The sequence below is a fragment of the Salmo salar genome, chromosome 27 (assembly GCF_965601325.2).
Source record: "Salmo salar chromosome 27, fSalSal1, whole genome shotgun sequence".
NCBI lineage: Eukaryota > Metazoa > Chordata > Actinopteri > Salmoniformes > Salmonidae > Salmo > Salmo salar.
Genome location: NC_138317.1, coordinates 25,745,957 through 25,755,056, shown reverse-complemented (window position 1 = coordinate 25,755,056; position 9,100 = coordinate 25,745,957). Strand labels below are relative to the sequence as shown.

At 42.9% G+C, this 9,100-nt stretch overlaps 1 protein-coding gene across 1 annotated transcript in view; it reads left to right on the top strand.

The window, feature by feature from the left end:
• Positions 1-1,481: 1,481 nt before the first annotated feature.
• Positions 1,482-9,100, top strand: part of trak1b (trafficking protein, kinesin binding 1b) — a 32,307-nt gene continuing 24,688 nt past the window's right edge. Inside the window, exons 1-2 of the mRNA XM_045709615.2 lie at positions 1,482-1,632; positions 1,815-2,009. The gene's annotated coding sequence lies outside the window, so the exon portion shown is untranslated. The remainder of the gene's footprint in view (positions 1,633-1,814; positions 2,010-9,100) is intronic.

The window sequence follows — 9,100 nt, the reverse complement described above, 5'->3', positions numbered from 1 at the left end:
TAACAAAATTACAGAGACCTTATAGTAACAACATTACAGAGCACTTTATAGTAACAACATTACAGAGCCCTTCATAGTAACAACGTTACAGAGCCTTTATAATAACAACATTACAGAGCCCTTTATAATAACAACATTACAGAGCCTTTATAGTAACAACATTACAGAGCCTTTATAGTAACAACGTTACAGAGCCCTTCATAGTAACAACATTACAGAGACTTTATAGTAACAACATTACAGGGACTTTATAGTAACAACATTACAGGGACTTTATAGTAACACCATTACAGAGCCCTTCATAGTAACAACATTACAGAGACTTTATAGTAACAACATTACAGAGACTTTATAGTAACAACATTACAGAGACTTTATAGTAACAACATTTCATTGCCTTTATAGTAACAAGATTACAGAGCCCTTTATAGTAACAACATTACAGAGACTTTATAGTAACAACATTACAGAGCTCTTTATAGTAACAACATTACAGAGACTTTATAGTGACGACGTCACAGCCAGCTGCTGCATTAATTACATTAGAACATATGTCACCTGGAGTAAATAGGAACCAGTGAATAATAGATGAAATGTTTCATGTTTGGAATGACATTGTCTGAAATGTACTGAGTGATTGACTTCTGAATTGATTGATTGTTAGTTAGTTGAATGATATGACTTGAGGGATGTGATGTAGTTTTTAATGAGAATGTTAGATGCTGCGAGGTGTGTGAGTGAGTGTGTGTGTGTGTGTGTGTGTGTGTGTGTGTGTGTGTGTGTGTGTGTGTGTGGTGTGACTGCAGCCAGCTGTTCAGATGAAACCTCTGCTCACCTCTCTACTCTCTCCATCTGCAGTCTAAAATAGAGTGGTAGGCAAACATGGATATTCTAGTACATCAGCAAAGTACTGTACTAACCTGGTCCCAGATCTGTTTGTGCTGTCTTGCCAACTCCTCACGCTGTGTGACAATGACCATAGGAGTTGACAAGACAGCACAAACAGATTCATGGACCAGGGGATGAAAGTACAAATAGAAGTAAATAGTATCCAGAGTAGAAGCAGTGTCACTGCAGTAGTTGTTGTGAGTTACTATGTGCCCATGGTCTGTCCATTGCATGTTTGGTGCACTGTCAGCATATTCTAGTGGTCTACTGATTTATAAAGTGTCTTCTGTCTGTCTCTTTCCCCAACATTTATCTAATCTCTCTTCTTCACCCTTTCACTTTCCAACCCCCTTCTCTCTCTCTCTCTCTCTCTCTCTCTCTCTCTCTCTCTCTCTCTCACACCCCCCCCCTCTCAGCCCCCTCTCTCTCTCAGCCCCCTCTCTCTCTCAACCCCCTCTCTCTCTCAGCCCCCTCTCTCCTTCTCAGGTTCAGACCTCTGCACCGCGCCTTCCTCCGCAGGTACCTGGTAACCCAGATAGAACTCCAGGTCTGTAGGCCCATGGCCCTCCATTCTCTCCCCCAGTGAGCGGTGAGCCACGCTGGCCTCCCCAGCCCCCGCCCTGCCCCCTGACCCAGAGCCAGAGCCAGAGCCCAGCCCGGCCAGCCGAGAGGAGGAGCAGTATGTAAGCCTGCCTGAACCACCCACCCCACCACCACCATGCAGGGATGCTGAGACCCTCACTGGTAGGTGTGTGTGTGTGTGAGTATGTTTGTAAGTCTGTGTGAGTGTGTATGAATGTGTGTGCTCATCTACTAACATGAATGAGAAAATAGTTATAGGATGTGATGTGTCTCCTGTTTCTGGCTGTGATACTTTTTGTATTCATAAATAAGTATACAGATTTGACCCCCCCCCCCCCCCCCAGATGTGTGTAACACTGCTAACCTGCCGGAAGTTGAGATCATCAGTCTGTTGGAGGAGCAGCTGCCGGTGTATCGGTTACGTGCCGACACCGTCTTCGGTTACGACCATGACGACTGGCTACACACACCGCTACTGTCACCAGATGCACGTATCGACCTGACCACAGAACAGATCGAGGAGACGCTCAAATACTTCTGTAAGTGTTTGTGTGTGAGGGCGGTTATGTGTGCAGTATAGTGTAGGGTTTTTGCTGTGCTAATGCTTGGGGAGATGACAGACAGTTTCCACACAGGTTCTAGATCTTCTCTGTTGCATAACTCAGCAAGTATATTAGATCTCTGTGTGTATAATGTATAGTGTATAGGCCGTGGCTCGGGTGGTTGATGTCCTGGAGGGCAGGTAGTTTGCCCCCGGGGATGGGTTGGGCAGACCACACCACCCTCTGGAGAGCCCTGTGGTTGCGGGTGGTGCAGTTGCCGTACTAGGCAGTGATACAGCCTGACAGGAGGCTCTCAATTGTGCATCTGCCACCTTGCCATGGTTAAATGCTGTGGTTTGTGCTTTCAGTTTTGCACAACAGATTTCACAACATATTAAGTGTGTTCTCTCAGGCCCCTACTCTACTACCACATATCTACAACCCAAAATCCATGTGTACGTGTGTGTATAGTGCGTATGCTATCGTGCGTTTGTATGCATATGTCTGTGCCTATGTTTGTGTTGCTTCACAGTCCCCGCTGTTCCTTAAGGTGCATTTTTATCCGTTTTTTTAATCGAATTTTACTGCTTGCAAGAGTTGGTGTGTTAGCAGTTGATGTTATTCTTAACACAGACCCCAAAGCAAATCAGGGGGAGAAAAATAGGTTTATTCAAAGAGAACGGATCATAGCTATTATGCTGAGAAGTAGATGTTCATTCTTCCCTGTCCTCAGTGATTCTCCACAGAACAAAGTGACAGGATATAATTTATAACCCCCAACCCTAGCCTGTGGTTGACCAATTAGAATTCCTTGCAGTAAAATTGGGCCAATTGCCAAATAACAAGTGTCCTGTTTCAGGCTCAATGTAGAGATCATTCAGACCAATGAGATCTTGCCACATGTAGCTATGAGTCCAGGACTGAACCCCCTACACAGATTCTAACCAGATGTTGAACTGGAAAACAACTATTTCCATTGATTGTTAATTCCCTATTGACCTCTAGTCCTCTGCGTTGTGTATTATCTTAAAATATTCTTACATGTGGTGTAGAGTTCCATGTAGTCATGGCTCTATGTAGTAATGTGTGCCTCCCATAGTCTGTTCTGGACTTGGGGACTGTGAAGAGACCTCTGGTGGCATGTCTTGTGGGGTATGCATGGGTGTCCGATCTGTGTTCCAGTAGTTCAAACAGACAGCTCGGTGTATTCAACATGTCAATACCTCTCACAAATGCAAGTACTGATGAAGTCAATCTCTCCTCCACTTTGAGCCAGGAGAGATTGACATGCATGTTCTTAATGTTAGCTCTCTGTGTACATCCAAGGGCCTGCCGTGCTGCCTTTTTCTGAGCCAATTGCAATTTTCCTTTGTCCCTCTTTGTGTCACCTGACCACACGACTGAACAGTAGTCCAGGTGCGACAAAACTATGGCCTGTACGACCTGCCTTGTTGATAGTGCTGTTAAGAATGCAGAACAGCACTTTATTATGGACAGACTTCTTCCCATCCTAGCTACTGTTGTATCAATATGTTTTGACCATGACAGTTTACAATCCAGTGTTACACCAAGCAGTTTAGTCTCCTCAACTTGCTCAATTACCACATTATTCATTACACGTTTTAGTTGGTATAGGGTTTAGTGAATGACTTGTCCCAAATACAATGCTTTTAGTTTTTGAAATATTTACGACTAACTTATTCCTTGCCACCCATTCTGTAACTAACTGCAGCACTTTGTTAAGTGTTGTAGTTATTTCAGTCGCTGTGGTAGCTGATGTGTATAGTGTTGAGTCATCCGCATACATAGACATAGTACACTTCCTTTAATCAAAGCTAGTGGAATGTCATTAGTAAAGATTGAAAAAAGTAAGGGGCCAAGACAGTTGCCCTGAGGAATTCCTGATTCTATCTGAATTTCGTTGGAGAGGCTTCCATTAAAGAACACCCTCTGTGTTCTGTTAGACAGGCAACTCTTTATCCACAATATAGCAGGGGGTGTAAAGCCATAACACATACGTTTTTCCAGCAACAGACTATGATCGATAATGTCAATCGCCGCACTGAAGTCTAACAAAACAGCCCCAACAATTTTTTCAGCATCAATTTCTCTTAGCCAATCATCAGTCATTTGTGCAAGTGCTGTGCTTGTTGAATGTCCTTCTCTATAAGCGTGCTGAAAGTCTGTTGTCAATTTATTTACTATAAAATAACTTTTGCTTCCCTCCAGGCCTGAGGGCACACACTTTCTAGTAGGCTTAAATTGAAGATATGGCAAATAGGGGTGGCAATATCATACGCTATCATCCAAGTTGTCAGACCCCAGTGGCTTGTCATTGTTGATAGACAAACATTTCTTTTTTTACCTCTTCCACACTTACTTTATGGAATTCTAAATTACAATGCTTGTCTTTCATAATTTGGTCAGATATACTTGGATGTGTAGTGTCAGCGTTTGTTGCTGGCATGTCATGCCTAAATTTGCTAATCTTGCCAATTAAAAAATCATTAAAGTAGTTGGCAATATCAGTGGGTTTTGTGATGAATGAGTCATCTGATTCAATGAATGATGGAGCGGAGTTTGCCTTTTTGCCCAAAATTTGATTTAAGGTGCTCCAAAGCTTTTTTGCTATCATTCATCTTTGTTTCATAGTGTAGTTACTTTTTCTTTTTATTCAGTTTAGTCACATGATTTCTCAATTTGCAGTACGTTTGGATATCGGTTGTACAGTCAGACCTTTTTGACATTTATTTTGCCTCATCCCTCTCAACCATACAATTTTTCAATTCCTCATCAATCCATGGGGATTTAACAGTTTTTACAGTCATTTTCTTAATGGGTGCATGCTTATTAGCAACTGGGATAAGCACTTTCATAAATGTGTCAAGTGCAATGTCTGTTTGCTCCTCATTATACACCACAGACCAACACATATTATTTACAACATAGAAATCACTATTATCAACAACATAGGAATCACTATTATCAACAACATAGGAATCACTATTATCAACAACATAGGAATCACTATTATCAACAACATAGGAATCACTATTGTCAACAACATAGAAATCACTATTATCAACAACATAGGAATCACTATTATCAACAACATAGGAATCACTATTATCAACAACATAGGAATCACTATTATCAACAACATAGGAATCACTATTATCAACAACATAGGAATCACTATTATCAACAACATAGGAATCGCTACAAAACTTATTGTATGACCTCTTATACACTATATTAGGCCCAGCCTTTGGAACTTTGGTTTTCCTAGATATGGCTATTATATTGTGATCACTACATCCAATGGATTTGAATACTGCTTTAAAACAAATTTCTGCAGCATTAGTAAAGATGTGATCAATACATGTTGATGATTTCATTCCTGTGCTGTTTGTAACTACCCTGGTAGGTTGATTGATAACCTGAACCAGGTTGCAGGCACTAGTTACAGTTTGAAGCTTTCTCTTCAGTGGGCAGCCTGATGAAAGCCAGTCAATATTTAAATCACCCAGAAAATAAATATACTCTCTCTTGATATTACATACATTATTAAGCATTTCACACATGTTATCCAGATACTGACTGTTGACACTTGGTAGTCTATAACAGCTTCCCACCTGAGGGGGCTTTAGGTGAGGCAGATGAACCTGTAGCCATATTACTTCAACAGTATTTAACATGAGATCCTCTCTTAGCTTTACAGGAATGTGTTTCTGAATATAAACAGCCACATCTCCACCTTTGGCATTTCTGTCTTTTCTGTAGATCTTATAACCATGTATTGCTACCACTGTATCATCAAAGGTATTATCTAAGTGAGTTTCAGAGATTGTCAGAATATGAATGTCATCTGTTACTAGCAAATTATTGATTTCATGAACCTTGTTTCTTAAGCTACATATGTTAACATGGGCTATTTTTTACACTTTTCTGGTATTCTTGATTGTTTTCCTTGCTTTACTGGGAAGCTTAGCTGAGGTAGACATGCTTGGGTTATTTATGTTAGTGCAGTGGCCTTCCTGCTAGGGCACTCCACCTCAGTGCTCACAGTATATCTCTGGTTCATAGGCATATGATTACTGCATACAATAGCTGTAAGATCAGCAGAGGCATTCAGGGCAGTTAGAGGGACATAAATTAGGTTACTTACATTGTGTCTTCCAATGCCCCTGGGATAATGTACAGTCGTGGCCAAAAGTTTTGAGAATGACACAAATATTAATTTTCACAAAGTCTGCTGCCTCAGTTTGTATGATGGCAATTTGCATATACTCCAGAATGTTATGAAGATTGATCAGATGAATTGCAATTAATTGCAAAGTCCCTCTTTGCCATGCAAATGAACTGAATCCCCCCAAAACATTTCCACTGCATTTCAGCCCTGCCACAAAAGGACCAGGTGACATCATGTCAGTGATTCTCTTGTTAACACAGGTGTGAGTGTTGACGAGGACAAGGCTGGAGATCAATCTGTCATGCTGATTGAGTTCGAAAAACAGACTGGAAGCTTCAAAAGGAGGATGGTGCTTGGAATCATTGTTCTTCCTCTGTCAATCATGGTTACCTGCAAGGAAACACGTGCCGTCATCATTTCTTTGCATAAAAAGGGCTTCACAGGCAAGGATATTGCTGCCAGTAAGATTGCACCTAAATCAACCATTTATCGGATCATCAAGAACTTCAAGGAGAGCGGTTCAATTGTTGTGAAGAAGGCTTTAGGGCGCCCAAGAAAGTCCAGCAAGCGCCAGGACTGTCTCCTAAAGTTGATTCAGCTGCGGGATCGGGGCACCACCAGTACAGAGCTTGCTCAGGAATGGCAGCAGGCAGGTGTGAGTGCATCTGCATGCACAGTGAGGCGAAGAGTTTTGGAGGATGGCCTGGTGTCAAGAAGGGCAGCAAAGAAGCCACTTCTCTCCAGGAAAAACTTCAGGGACAGATTGGACTGCTGAGGACTGGGGTAGTCATTTTCTCTGATGAGTCCCCTTTCCGATTGTTTGGGGCATCCGGAAAAAAGCTTGTCCGGAGAAGACAAGGTGAGCACTACCATCAGTCCTGTGTCATGCATCCTGAGACCATTCATGTGTGGGGTTGCTTCTCAGCCAAGGGAGTGGGCTCACTCACAATTTTGCCTAAGAACACAGCCATGAATAAAGAATGGTACCAACACATCCTCCGAGAGCAACTTCTCCCAACCATCCAGGAACAGTTTGGTGACGAACAATGCCTTTCCAGCATGATGGGGCACCTTGCCATAAGGCAAAAGTGATAACTAAGTGGCTCGGGGAACAAAACATCGATATTTTGGGTCCATGGCCAGGAAACTCCCCAGACCTTAATCCCATTGAGAACTTGTGGTCAATCCTCAAGAGGTGGGTGGACAAACAAAAACCCACAAATTCTGACAAATTCCAAGCATTGATTATGCAAGAAGGGGCTGCCATCAGTCAGGATGTGGCCCAGAAGTTAATTGACAGCATGCCAGGGCGGATTGCAGAGGTCTTGAAAAAGAAGGGTCAACACTGCAAATATTGACTCTTTGCATCAACTTCATGTAATTGTCAATAAAAGCCTTTGACACTTATGAAAGGCTTGTAATTATACTTCAGTATTCTGTAGTAACATCTGACAAAAATATCTAAAGACACTGAAGCAGCAAACTTTGTGGAAATTAATATTTGTGTCATTCTCAAAACTTTTGGCCACGACTGTACATTTGCCGAAGCATGACAACTCAGGGACACAATGTCTCAACGCAGCCTTATAAGGCTGGGTTGAGGAACCCAAATGATTATAATACAAGCTTTGTTTCCAGAAGGTATCAAAATTGTCAATAAATGTTACACCCACAGAGCTGCAACAATTTCGTAGCCAGTTATGGAGGGCTAAAAGTCTGAACCATTTAATGCCACGATTTAGGGAGGGCAGAGGGCCAGATATTATGGGCTGTTTGTTGAAATCCATCTTCAGCTGTTCTGAGCTGCCCTTCATAATGTAATTTGACCCCACATGAACCATGACAGTATCAACCCCTGGTGACTGACGCACAGCCCGGGCAGCAACCTGGTGATATCCTGAACTTTTGCCCCAGGAAAACACAAAGTCTTTGCCCCAGGTACAGATATATGCCTCACCATCGAACTCCCTATCACAATAGCCGGAATGATCTGGCCTCTGCCGTGTCTCAAAGCCACAGAACTCACCTGAGAAGAGGGCTGCTGAGACACCGGCTGCGTGCTGGCAACAACAGCCAAAGGGACAGAGCTCTGATCCAGAGAGCATGGCCAGGCTGTGCCCAGGCAGTTGATTCTAGGACAAGGAGAGGTAGCTGGAGGGACATCAACAGCCATGGAGGGAGCACCCAAGTCCCCGGCAGAAGACAGCTGGTACAAGGGATCAAAGCAATTTGAAAATCTTAAGTCCGAAGGTGTGGGAAGAAGGAAGACGCGCTGAGAACAATTATTCTCCTTCATTCTGGTTCTGACACGCATCCATTTACGTTCACCTGGAGTCGAACAATGAGCAGCCATTTTCTGGTTCAAGCTAGTAGAGGGGTGCAGTGGTGGAAATGTATCATAGTCCAGGAAGTTCTCATTATGCTCCTCATGGATGTTTTGATTGGAAGCATTTAAAGATGCAGATAGTCACATGGAATCCTTATTCAGTTCAAGGCACTTGGTCAAATGTTTTATTTCTTCATGAAGAGTAATAATCTTTTCTTTACAAATGAAGGTATCCATCGGACCTTTCCCTGTGACAGCTATGAACATGTTGCAGATAATACACTTAATAGCATGCGAGTCCCCAGCAAATTCAATGGAGTTTTCACTGTTGAACGCCAACAGTCCAAGAGAACAAACATTTCCTGGCTGCGCTGGGGACTTATATGCTCCCTCCATGGCTGTGGACGCCCCCCACCAGTGCCTCGCGCAACTGTGTTGTTGTCTGTCTCTCGTTGAATGTGAAGAGCGAGAGAGAAGTGTAGGGGGGAGGGTGATGGCTGGGTCGGTTGTCAGTGGCAGGCCGCCTGCTGTTTCTTGGTGCGCACCGGTCCGGCTGTGTGTTAGCGTTTG